This window comes from Mandrillus leucophaeus, unplaced genomic scaffold, assembly GCF_000951045.1.
Source record: "Mandrillus leucophaeus isolate KB7577 unplaced genomic scaffold, Mleu.le_1.0 Scaffold686, whole genome shotgun sequence".
In the NCBI taxonomy this organism is placed as follows: domain Eukaryota; kingdom Metazoa; phylum Chordata; class Mammalia; order Primates; family Cercopithecidae; genus Mandrillus; species Mandrillus leucophaeus.
In genome coordinates this window covers 695,621-708,439 of record NW_012107430.1, presented here as the reverse complement: position 1 = coordinate 708,439, position 12,819 = coordinate 695,621, and the positions used below count along the sequence as shown (strand labels likewise).

Here is a 12,819-nt window from a genome sequence, read left to right as displayed (position 1 = left end):
TTTTTAACTGGTAAACCAATGAGTAGATTGTGACACAATTTCAGCATCAGTTAATATTCAAATAGGATCAGGTAAACAGAAATTATATATTATAGTGGAAATCAGACCTAGGTTAGAAACTGAACTTGACTATATTTACTTTGCTGTGTTTCCATGCAAAAATCAAATGTCTTTGATCCCCATTTATAAAGTGGAGATAAATTTACACATTTTATAGAGCTGTTGACTAAGGATTATGGATAATTTATGTAAATGTGTAGGAACCACTATAGGCACTTAGTATGTGATAGCTATGGCTCCATTACAAAAGGTTTAATATCAGTCGGGGTGTATGTGTGTGTTTGTGTGTGTGTATACATACGTGTAGTATATGTGTTAGTGAATCCTTTTCTTAGCCAAATCTTAAGCCCTTATACAGAAAGAAAAAAAAAAAAAACAAAATTAAGAGAACAGAGATTGGGTGAGGCTGGTAAAGGGAGAAAGGAGTCTTGTCTGGCCAGTGCATGTCATGGCCCTCAGCAAGCTTCCATGACCATCCCTGTTGCCCTTTACAGAGGCCTAGAGTTCTAGAGAACAGCGTGGAAACCATGTTAATGGATTTTAAAAACCTCAAGTGCAAGAATGGAATCTTCTTTATTAACTGATACAGGTATCACATGTGGCCTTGCACTAAGTAGGTGATTAGCCACAGCTTACTACTCCACTACTGAAGTTTTTGCTCCATGTTTGACTACACAACAGAGTTATCATTTGAAGGAGAATTAGGAAACCCACTAGCAAGCCTATGTCATTTAATGGATGTAATAATAGCATCATTTTTTTTCCAGATCTAGGTTGGAATTTGCCCCTGACAAACAAGAAAATGAGGAGTGATGCAAGCGATATGTTGGCTGCAGCATTGGAGCAGATGGATGGTATCATAGCAGGTGATCTGCATCCTGTGAAAGACAGAATCACAACATTTACTCTGCTCACTTCACTTTTTCACTACAACTTTCATATTATCTTTTTACCTGATTTTCATTTTTTAGCCCTATGTCTTTTGCTTCCCTGTAATTTCGTTTTTGTTCCTCTTCTCCATTTTCTGCCAGCATTATTCTCAAACATTATTTTAAAATATCAAAAATTCAAGTTCCATCCGAGGTTTCTAATCAAGGATAAAGAATCTGCATCTCAGGTGGTTCTGGTGTAGGTGGTCTGTGGACCATACTTTGAGGGACACTGCTCTACCCAGTAACCATGAATGTTCTGATCTGTTTTCCTGAATTCAAAATTCACTTTCTACCAATGACTCTCATATCTATTTTTTTTTAAGAGAGGAGGTCTTGCTCTGTTGCTCAAGCTGGAGTGCAGTGGCTATTTACAGGCACGATTGCCTGTGAATAACATGCATAGTGCAACCTTGAAATGCTGGGCTCAAGCAATCTTCCCACTTCAAGTACCTGCGATCACAGGCATGCGCCACTGCACCCAGCTTGTTCACATCTATTTACCTTCCCAATTCTTTGCTAAGCTTCCAGTCCCTATCTCTAATTTCCAACCAGATATTTCTCTGGAAAAGTCCTATAGGCACGTCAGCATAATAATTTAACACATTGAGCTCATTATCTTTCCTTGGAATTTACTCTAATAACCTTTATCTGGGTTCATTTCATAACCCTTCATCCACAGTTTTTCTAAGCCAGAAATCATTTGGTCCAGTATTGGTCCAGAATGAACCAGTTCTAATATTTGTATTTTCTGATCTTCCACTTTCTTATCCATGATCTCCACGATGCCAGCACACCTCACACCAAAGCCCACCAGGCTCTTTTTCTTTCTATACCCCTTGATTGGCCCCCTTGTTAGGAATTGCACCATGGATATGTACCATCAACTACATGGTTTTAATTCTTGCACCATGTAAATCTGACTTGGAGAGATTTATGTGATTGAATTCTCTTTTTTCTGTTTCTTTTGATTGTTCCTTACTGTGACTAGACTGGTTTACCACCTTTGGCTTTGATATTTTTATCTAACATAAATCCCATTGCTCTCTCTGTGACTTTGTTTAACTTAGGTTCTAAGGCCCTGGAATATTCCAATGGGATTTTTGATTGCCAATCTCCCACCTCTCCATTCATGGGAAGTTTGCGAGCACTGCACCTTGTGGAAGACCTGCGTGGATTGTTAGAGATGATGGAAACAGATGAGAAAGAAGGCTTGAGATGACAGATCCCAGATTCAACAGCAGAAATGCTTATTGAATGGCTTCAGAGTCAAATGGTAGGTGTCTGCCTGTTGTAAATTCTGTATTATGAATCTTTTGTTGCTTATTCCAAAATTTAGAACATAGAGTAGCTGATTAGAACAAAAAAAAAGTATAGGGCAGCAGATGTGCTCTATTGTATTCCTTAAGATACCTTAACTTTCTTTTGACTCTAAGGATAACTTTTTAAAAAGTGCTATTAGTGTACATTTTATAAATACCAACAACAGGGCACCTGATTCTGCCCATAAAAACAGACTGGCTTTTAGATTGTGCTTGAGTGACCTAGTGTGGCTTAAATCAAATAGTCCTATAAGGGAAAGAATCTTGCACGTAGATGATTTCTCAGTTATATTGGGTTATTCATTATAAAGGACCCAATGGCAATGCTAAGTGGAAAGCATAATGAAAGACATTCAAAAAGTCACAGCGGTTTCCAGCAGTATTTGACCTGAAGTGCCACCTGGTGGTTTATTTCAATCTTTTCAGTTCCAGTTCTCGAATTAAATTGTGGATTTGGGCCTTTAACCCATTTACACATAGTGTTCCATTATTGGAACGCTAAGCTTGTGGGAGTTATTTATATCCTACTGCTCAAGGTCATTGCCAAATTCTAATTTTTCACAGAAAAATTCGCAACCTCCAGCATAAATGGGTTAATAGTGTTACCCACTAAACAACGAGGTCTCTTTCTAGGCATCCTTCTCAAAAATTGGTGATGTGGCAGAGCTACCCTTTGTCTGGGTACAGCAGTAAATACCATGGTTTTAATCTGTGATGAACACATAAAATCTAAAGAGTGTCACAAAAGCAGATTCAGTGGAGGACAGAGGAAAGGAGATATTTTGTGCTTAAAGGATATTCAACTTTCAGTAAGATGCACTAATACACTTATGAGTTAACTGTGTTTATATTAAAACTAATGAGAATTGTATGAAAGAATTTGTTTATATAAAAACGAATGAGAATTGTATGAAAGAATTGTAATCTACTTTTGGATCTGTGGTAGACATGAAAACTGCTTGCTTTGGGAACCTTAAGAGTACATCCTACAGTTAAAACGTTTTCATAGGATGTGACACAAATACTAGAGCTCCCAGCCAGTCCTGTGCTGAATACTGTGTGTTCCCACCTGGTTTACCTCTGAGTTTCTGAGTGCAAATAGTAGAATCCATCCTTTAGCGGGTGTGCAGCTACACACACTTGACCATTGGAGATATTTTACTTGTTAAAATACATAATGTCTTACTATTATACTTTATATTTCCTCTGCAGATTTCTCCTCCAGAGATTTAAAGGTCCAGGTTTGCTGATTTCTTTGGGGATTGCTTCATGCTCTGAAATTGGTGTTTCCTGGCATATTCCTTAGTCTATTTCAATGTCCTATCTCACCCCTTCTTTACTCCATGTTCTTCTGACCATTTAGCATGCAGTAGAAAGGGACTTTACTATTGTTAGAAGAATCTATTTCTATCCCACACCCAGAGGCCACCAATGGCAATAGTAGCCTAAGCATACCTGTAGTTCAATTTTTGACATGTGTCTAAAACATTTCCATTAACATGTGCTTAATCTGTTCTGTGAAAGTATTTCTGGAAATGATAAAAAGTAATGATGATTACATCTGAATATAAGTTAGATCATGACACTCACGCCTTTTTTCAGAAACTGCCAATGGCATCACATCTTACTCGGAGTAAAAACCACAGTGCTTACTGTGGGCTGCGAGGCCTCGTAGGATTTGCTCCCCGTAACTTTCTGACCTCCTCTCTCATCACACATCTCCTTATTCACTCCACGCCAAGCACATTGGCTATTTCACTGATTCTTTAACATGCCAGGTACACTGGCCTCTGAGCCTTTGCACTGGCTTTTCCAGGCACTGGCTTTTCACTCTGCCTGGAAAGCTCTTTCCCCAGATGTTTCTATGGCTAGCTCCCTCATATTCTTCTGGTATTTACTCAAAAGTCCTGCTCTCAGTGAGGCCGTGCATCACCACCCTAACTAAAATTATACCCATTTATTCTTTGTCTTACCTCTCCCTGCTTTATTTTGTTCTTAGCATTCACCACTTTCTTATGTACAATGTATTTGTAATGTTTACATCATTTATTTTCCGTCTTTTCAACTGGAATGTAACCATCATGAATCTGATTTTTGCCCTTAGTTTTAAAAAGTTCCTGTATCCCTAGTGCTTAGAAGAATGCCTGGCTCAGTAGTTATATTTGTAATGAATGATGCTCCATGAATGATAAAGTGGAATACACATTTAAATGAATGGAAGTTGTTTTAAATTTATTCCTTGGATGGGTAATGTCTTGTTGACCAATGTTTTTAGTTGCGTTCTATCTTATTATTTGACATTTTAACCGTAAGAGTCCATAAAATGACAAATATTTTACAGAACTAATGAAGATTCAGTTTTTATCCTAAAAGTAACAATAACAAAATAAACTAGATGTGGATCCAGAGAGATAAGAGACTTTTGTTGCTGTTGCTAAATTTATTTATATCCATCTAACTTATTTATAAGAATTCCTCACCTTGACCCCAACCTTTCAAATTACGTGTGTTTTCTCGAGCACACAGAGAATGACAGGATGAAAGAAGAAGGACAGCAAAAGGCAAAAAGGGCAGGACTGGCTGTTTGGAACCATAAAAGCATAGGAGTGAAATTGAGTTGTCACCACACACCTACCATGTTAAACTTTATTTCAGAACCAAAAAGCAACTTGGGCCGCATTGGGAATCCAACAAGTAGAAGATTATATGCTTATAATTAGTGATTGGCTGATAATATTAGATTTTTCCAATTTAATATTTCAAAAGTTGGGATGTGTTTTATGATCTTAAAATGGGGATATGTATACATTTTAGCTCAGATCCATCCTCCCTTTCTCTCTCCCTTCTTTCCTTTTTTTTTTTTTATTGAGATACTTAGAATAGTCCATTTTAGAGACAGAAAGTACATTGGTGACCGCCAGGAGCTGAGGGGAGCGGGGAATGGGAAGATAATACTTATTGCACATAGAATTTCAGTTTTGCAAGATGAAAAGAGTTTATTTAGATGGATGATGGTGATGGCTGCGAAACAATGTAAATGTACTTACTACCACTGAACTATACACTTTAGAAGGGTTAAAATGGTAAATTTTACATATATATTTTACCACAATACAAAATTAAAATTGATGGCGTCCTAGAATTTAAGGAACACAGAATCCTAGCAAATTCCCCCTTTATATTTGAGTATGGGAAACTGCCCAAATAACAATAAAAGAGATTGTGAAGTTTAAAAAAAGGAAGCAGTTAATGATAAGGCAGGACTGCATCTAGGCAGTTTCAAATGCAGGCTGTAATAACAGCAGACCTCCACACACACTATTGGCTGGATATTGTACTGTTGAAATCCCCACGTTGATTCCAGTTTCGACTTAGCTGAATTGGATGTGGTCAATAAAAGGTTGCACCATGAGCTAAAGTAGAAAGGTAAAGTGATTTAGGCTGCTCTTCCGTGCTTTGAAAGTCAGATTGACTCAACAGGAGTTTATACTTAAATACATTTTAAATTAGGTGCTCAGGATTTTATAAGCACCCCATGACTGGAAGAATGGAAGAATCAAAAGAAATGTAAGACAGTTTTGCACTGAGAAACTTAGGCTGAGTGACCAACTCACATAAAATTATTAGTCATCCACCTGAGGCAGAATAGGATGAAACACTAAAGAGCACAGTTTAAGACAAGACCCAAGTCAGCCAGTAGATGGGGAAAGGAGAATGGCACAATGTAATGAGGAGGAGGTAGAAATGGGTTATGAAAGTTGGATTGACCTGAGAGGGAGGAGTGGGAGGTGAGTAGAGTGTTGGGTACAAAACCCTGGGATAGTTGTTGTAAAGGAAAATGGAAGAAAGCTCATTAAAAGGAAGAAATGGAAAATGATAAGTAGAAGTGGTGATTACAGGTCCCAGTGAAACAGGAAATCAAGGTTCCAAACTAGAAGTGGAATGATGAGCTTTCAGGAAGGAGTTAAGAATCAGTTCTCCCAAGCCTGCAGGAAGAAAGAAAGGAAAGAAATAAGAGGTAATATATATTATACTATTACACACTGAGGAAGAAAGTGTCTAGGGGAGCTCACACAAGATGGCCTTAACTATTGTCCATTACAAAGGCTCTGAGATCACCTCCTAAACATAGTGGGAAGAGAGAGTACAGGCTTGGGGAGAAAGGAGCCAGTCTAGATAGAGGTCAACCATGGAGTGCATACCAGATTATAGAGGACACATAAATAAAGACCCACTGAGAAGCAAGAAGGCCAGATCAAAACCAAACCTGCAGTCATCTTTTATTCAACCGTGTTTATTGAACACCTGTCGTCATTCTTCCATTCCACAGACATTTAGTTATCACCCACTGTGTGTCCCATGCCAAGGCAAATCTACTTGCAAAGAATGCAGAGTCTATTAGAAGAGAGAGACATGTATGCCGTCAAGTCTAACCTTAGTGCATTCAGAGTAACGCCTGCTGTAATGAAGGTTCATCTAGATACTGTTGCTGGCACATAGTAAACAGTGAATTCAAGGAAGACTTCACAGACCAAGCCCTAATAGAGGTGGACCTTAAGGAATGGGGAAAGAAGAAGAAAGGGTGGGAAAAGACGGTCCATGCAGAAGGAGTAAAAGTAGTGTGTGAGAGAGCATGCCATATATGCAAAGGTTTTGAGTGACCTGGTAGGTAGAAGAATATGGGAGTTAGAGGAATAGTAGAGACAATAGGATATTTACCTAATGGATCTTACTGCCAATATTCTTAATTCAAAGGAAACAAAATTGGCAGAAATATAAACACATGTGGACAGAACAGTCTTTACCCACTTAACACAAGGATGTAACATTGATCGCTCTTAAATTCCGCTTTATGTTCCTATAGTGAGTTTTAATATACTAAACTACCCTTGAGCATTATGAGTGCTTGTAAATATCAGTACAGTATTGAGAAACATAAATATGCTCATTTTGAGTCAATTTTCAGTATCTGTTTCTATTTAGGGCTCATTTTGGAGAACTGGTTTCGGAACACCTTACTTCCATATCATACAAAGTAGCTTGGGAGGAAACCGTGCTCTCTTCTTGCTATAATTTCCTCCAACCAGAAGAAAGATCAGTTTTGTTATGTTTTTCTTAAGACAGGGTCTCGCTTTGTTGCCCAAAGTGGAGTGCAGTGGTGCAAACACGGCTCACTGTAGCCTCCACCTCCCGGGCTCAAGTGATCCTCCTTCCTTAGTCTCCAGAGTAACCAGGACCACAGGCACACACACCATGCTTGGTGGTTTTTTGTTTTTTTTTCTTAGACAGAGTCTCACTCCATCGCCCAGGCTGGAGTGCAGTGGTGTGATCTCAGCTCACTGCACATGCTTGGCTGTTTTATTTATTTATTTGTTTATGTTTTTATTTTAGAGATGGGGTCTCACCATGTTGCCTATGTTGGTCTCAAACTTCTGGTCAAAGCAGTCCTCAGCCTCCCAAAGTGCTGGAATTACAGGCATGCACCACCACACTTGGCCAGTTTTGCTTTTTGTACTCACTAAACAGCAGTTGTTTTTTTTTTTTTTTTTCCCTACTTAGTTAAATGTATCTGTTTCTAAAATATTATTACTTGTATGGGATTTTAAAAACAGATGTCTGTTTTTTCTGGTTCTAAATTTGAAGGTATTATTTTCTTTTTCAATTGAACCCTGGGTGGCCCCATCTAACACTTTTGAATTTCAACTGGCTTTTATTTCTATTGCATTTGAATGAAGAATCAGGAAATTCTATTGGGATTACATATTTTATGGTTATGCTGAGATTATGAGAGATACTGCCCACACTACTGCATATATTTCAAAATGATGTTTTTAGGTTTTCTGTTCTTGTGAGCCTCTTCGTGTGTCTCTTTCATGACTTGCATATGAGACAGCTGAGGAAGAAACAATCTATATGTCGTTTCTCAGTCTATACTTCCTTTGGCATTTATACCATGCATAAGTATGCCCAAATATGATTTAAAAAAAAAAAAAAAAAAGCGTGTGGGGCATGAGGGAGGGGAAGAAATAGTAAGTAAGCGTCAATATACACAGAGCACTGAGCCAGATGCTGGGGAGGTTACAAAACAATTTATAGGCTCTGCCCTGGAATAGAAGGTAACATTATATGAACAAGCAAACTCATAAGAAGTTAATAAGGTCAGAACAGAAAGTGTTAAAATGCAGATAAGTGAGGCTAGTCGGAGCTACCAGGGGAAGTCACTGTGGCCTGAGTGTTTACGCTTTTGGAGGAAGAGAGACAGACCTCAACAGCTAGGGGTGCCCCCTACACACTCACAAAGCTTTGCCTGCCCCTGGGTGTGTGTCTGCTCTCAGTGGAGATACCAGTATCCACTGTGCCTTGTGGGTCATTATTTTTTGCTTGTTAAGAAATGTTTAGTTTGGCAAAAACATGCTTATACGCTTAACATGCCTGTCTTACCTCTTTTGTGGTAAATGAACCAAATTGCATTCTCGTATTTTCTGTTTGACAGTGACAGCTGTGCCAGATTCAATTCAGGCCCCTTGGACTAAGAACACTTGTGATTTTCATGTATCTACAATATATCATTCTTAGAGAAGATCAGCCTTACCTATATTATTTCCTTTTTCAGACAAATGGACACCTACCTGGGAACGGAGATGTATAGCAAGAAAGGTTGGCACGTTTAGAAAATGATAAAGTATCCCTCATTCTTCAGGCAAGTGATTTTTAAATATTGTTCTTTCCTTGCAGCATACTTACAAAGACTGTTTTAAATTGGGGTGGCAAATTCAGATTGCTTGCAACCTGACTGCTAATCGAAACCAGTTCTATTAGCAACCAGACTGCTAATAGAAATAAGCACGGTAAGCCATCTGTACACAATAGGGAGTAGTGGACTGGGGCAAAATGATGGTTTGGACACCCAGTTTAGAAGGAGCTGCCATTAACCTCAGCTCTTCTGGGGCCAGTCTGAATACAGGTGCAATGTCATCTGATTTTATCTGTCATCTGATCTGATCGATTTTTTTTTTTTGGAGGCAGGGTCTTCTTACATTGCCCAGGCTAGTCTTGAACTCCTAGGCTCAAGCAATCTTCCTACCTCAGTCTCCTAAGTAGCTGGGATTACAGGTGTGCAGCACTACACTTGGCTGGATCTGACTTTAAAATATATTTTAATATGTATCAGAAATTTGGATATATGAATATAGCATAAAATCTGCATATATGTAAATTTGTATTTCTGAATCTGAAATCTGAATAAATATATTTAATTTTTCAATTTTAAAAATGATACCCTGTGTGCAGCCTGGGTGACAGAGCGAGACTCCGTCTCAAGAAAAAAAAAAAATGATACCTTGTGTGAGACAAAACACAACAGTGACTAGAATCCTCCTTGTGGGCTAAATTTGAGTTTGTTTCTTCATAATGTTTTAAATGCTTGACAAACATTTTTCTTTGGTATATTGAGCAAAATGAACTGAAGTATGTTTTTCTTTGGTATACTGAGCAAAATGAATTGAAGTATATTTACTGGGTGATGATTATTGAGGAAAATCTCAGAGATCGGCTCTAAGCATTAGAGTTGAAGGACTAGCCCCACAGCTCCTCATGGACCTTTGAGTATACTGAGTTGCCCCCTGGCTTTCATCTGTGAACTGTGTCATCTTCAAAGAGCTCATGGAACTTGAATTCCCTGGGTTCTTTTCCTTATTCTTCTTGAAGTATCGAATTTGAATAGCTCTTGATAATTTCTATTTGAAACATTAACTTCATTTCCTCTCTTCTAATCCTATTTCCACCCTGCCCACAAAAAAAGATGTGCACACTCTCTCTCATAAATGGTTGAAGTGGCTTTAACCAAAAAATAGTGTACATTACTAATCTACACAAATTTTCTCTGAAATTGTACAGGGCTCCTTAAATCAAAAAGCAATATATAAATAGGAATGCGAGGGACCACTGTCTTCTTGGTACTTCTCAGATTTTTTTTCTTTACGATCGTATGAGTGGTAGGATCATTCCTTTTTTTGTTCCATTTAGAGAAATAACGTATGCAGTTGGACCCAAATTCTTTTTCACTCATCACAGTATTTTATTCTAAATACAGCTAAGTGTGTTAACAGACCAGGTGGAGGATGAGGGAGAGAAGATTAGAGATTTGGAGTTTTGTCTTGAAGAGCACAGAGAGAAGTTGAATGCCACAAAAGAAATACTGCAGCAGGTATGTGCAGAGGCCAAAACCATAATAGCATTTCCCTGCTGAACTATTTGAGATGCTACATTTCTATGTTGTGTTTGCTCTGATGCAGCAGTAAGTTTCTTGATTCACTTAGACCAGCACATTTAAAAAAAAAATTGAGAGTAGCAGAGTCTCAAAACACATGCACACAATATAAAGTGTTTATGTAATTAGAATCTGCAACAAAATGTCAATAGGATTGTGGCTTGTTTTAATTTTCTTTCTTTGCATTCAGATGGTTTCCTAACTCTCACCTATAAGCATATGTTTTATGATTAAGAAAAAAGAATAATAGTAAAAAATCTAAGAATCCAATTTAAAAGTGGGTGAAGATTTGAATAGACGTTTCTCAAAAGAAGACATACAAATGGCAAATAGATATATGAAAAGGTGCTCAAGATCATTGATCGTCAGAGAAATGCAAATCAAAACTACAATGAGATACTATCTCACCCCAGCTAAAAGGGCTTTTATCCAAAAGACAGGCAGTAACAAATGCTGGCAAGGATGTGGAGAAAAGGGAACCCTTGTACACTGTTGGTGGGAATGTAAATTCGTACAACTACTTTGGAGAACACAGTTTGGAGGTTCCTCAAAAAACTAAAAATCGAGCTACCATATGATCCAGCAATGCCACTGCTGTATATATACCCGAAGGAAAGGAAATCAGTATATCAAAGAAGTATCTGTGTTCTTGTGTTCACTGCAGCTCTGTTCACAGCCACCAAGATTTGGAAGCAACCTAAATGTCCATCAACAAATGACTGGATAAAGAAAATGTGGTACTTATACACAATGGAGTATGATTCAGCAGTAAAAAAGAATGAGATTCAGTCATTTGCAACAACATGAATGGAACTAGAGGTTGTTATGTGTAAAATAAGCCAAGCACAGAAAAACAAACACCTCATGTTTTCATTTGTGGGATATAAAAATAAAACAATTGAACTCATGGAAATAGAGTAGAAGGATGGTTACCAGAGGCTGGGTATGGTAGTGGGGGATGAAGGAAGAGGTGGAGGATGCTGAAGGGGTAGAAAATGATAGTTTGAATAAGGCCTAGTATTTAGTAGTACGTCAGGGTGACTATAGTCAATAATAATCTAATTGTACATTTGAAAATAGGAGTATAACTGGATTGTTTGTAACACAAAGGATAAATGCTTGAGAAGATGGGGACCCCATTTTCCATGATGTGATTATTACACATTGTATACCTGTATCAAAACATCTCATGTACCCCACAAATATATATACCTACTATGTACTCACAAAATTAAAAATTAGAAAAAGAAAAAAGAAAAAAGATAAGCACCATCTATAACACATAGGACAGGCTCCGTAAGGTCGTGGATGGAGTATGCACTGGAGCAAAACCTCGTAGGTTTCCACTCCTGCTGTGCCTCTTTTTTTCTCCCCGCTCTATGATATTAGGCAAGTTCCTAACCTCTCTATTACTAAGTTTCCTCATCTTTTGATTAAGGATAATAAGAATTTCTACCTGATAAGATTTTTGTGAGGACTGAAACAGTATATGTCATAACGGTTGCCTGGCATATAACAAACTTAGTATCATTATCATCATCATCAATGTTATCATCAGACTTAAGTATATATATGGTTCATGCATGTGTATCTACGTAACATATCTCCCTCAGAAAACTGACATGTGTTTATTTCTGCTCAAAGGAGGGTAACGAAAGTGAATGATTTTTTATTTTATTTTATCTTATTTTTGAGATGGAGTCTCGTTGCCCAGGCTGGAGTGCGGTGGCGTGATCTTGGCTCACTGTAATCTCTGCCTCCTGGGTTCAAGCAATTCTCCTGCCTCAGCCTCTCAAGTAGCTGGGACTACAGGCACCTGCCACTACACTAGCTAATTTTTGTATTTTTAGTAGAAATGAGGTTTCACCATACTGTCCAGGCTTGTCTCGAACTCCTGACCACAAATGATCCACCCCCCTCAGCCTCCCAAAGTGCTGGGATTATAGGCGTGAGCCACAGCGCCCAGCCTAAAGTGAATAATTTTTAAAAAGTGTGTATATTCAGTAATTATACTTTACTACATCCTCTACTTAATAGGTGCTGCTTTACAATCATAAATGAGGTAAATTCACATGTGGCTGTTTATAATAAAAGAATTATTGGCCGGGCGCGGTGGCTCAAGCCTGTAATCCCAGCACTTTGGGAGGCCGAGACGGGCAGATCATGAGGTCAGGAGATCGAGACCATCCTGGCTAACACGGTGAAACCCTGTCTCTACTAAGAAATACAAAAAACTAGC

The 12,819-nt window shown here is 38.2% G+C and overlaps 1 pseudogene; it reads left to right on the top strand.

Annotated features, from left to right (window-relative positions):
- The first annotated feature begins 862 nt into the window (after nucleotides 1–862).
- Nucleotides 863–12,819, top strand: part of LOC105555459 — a 34,869-nt pseudogene continuing 22,912 nt past the window's right edge.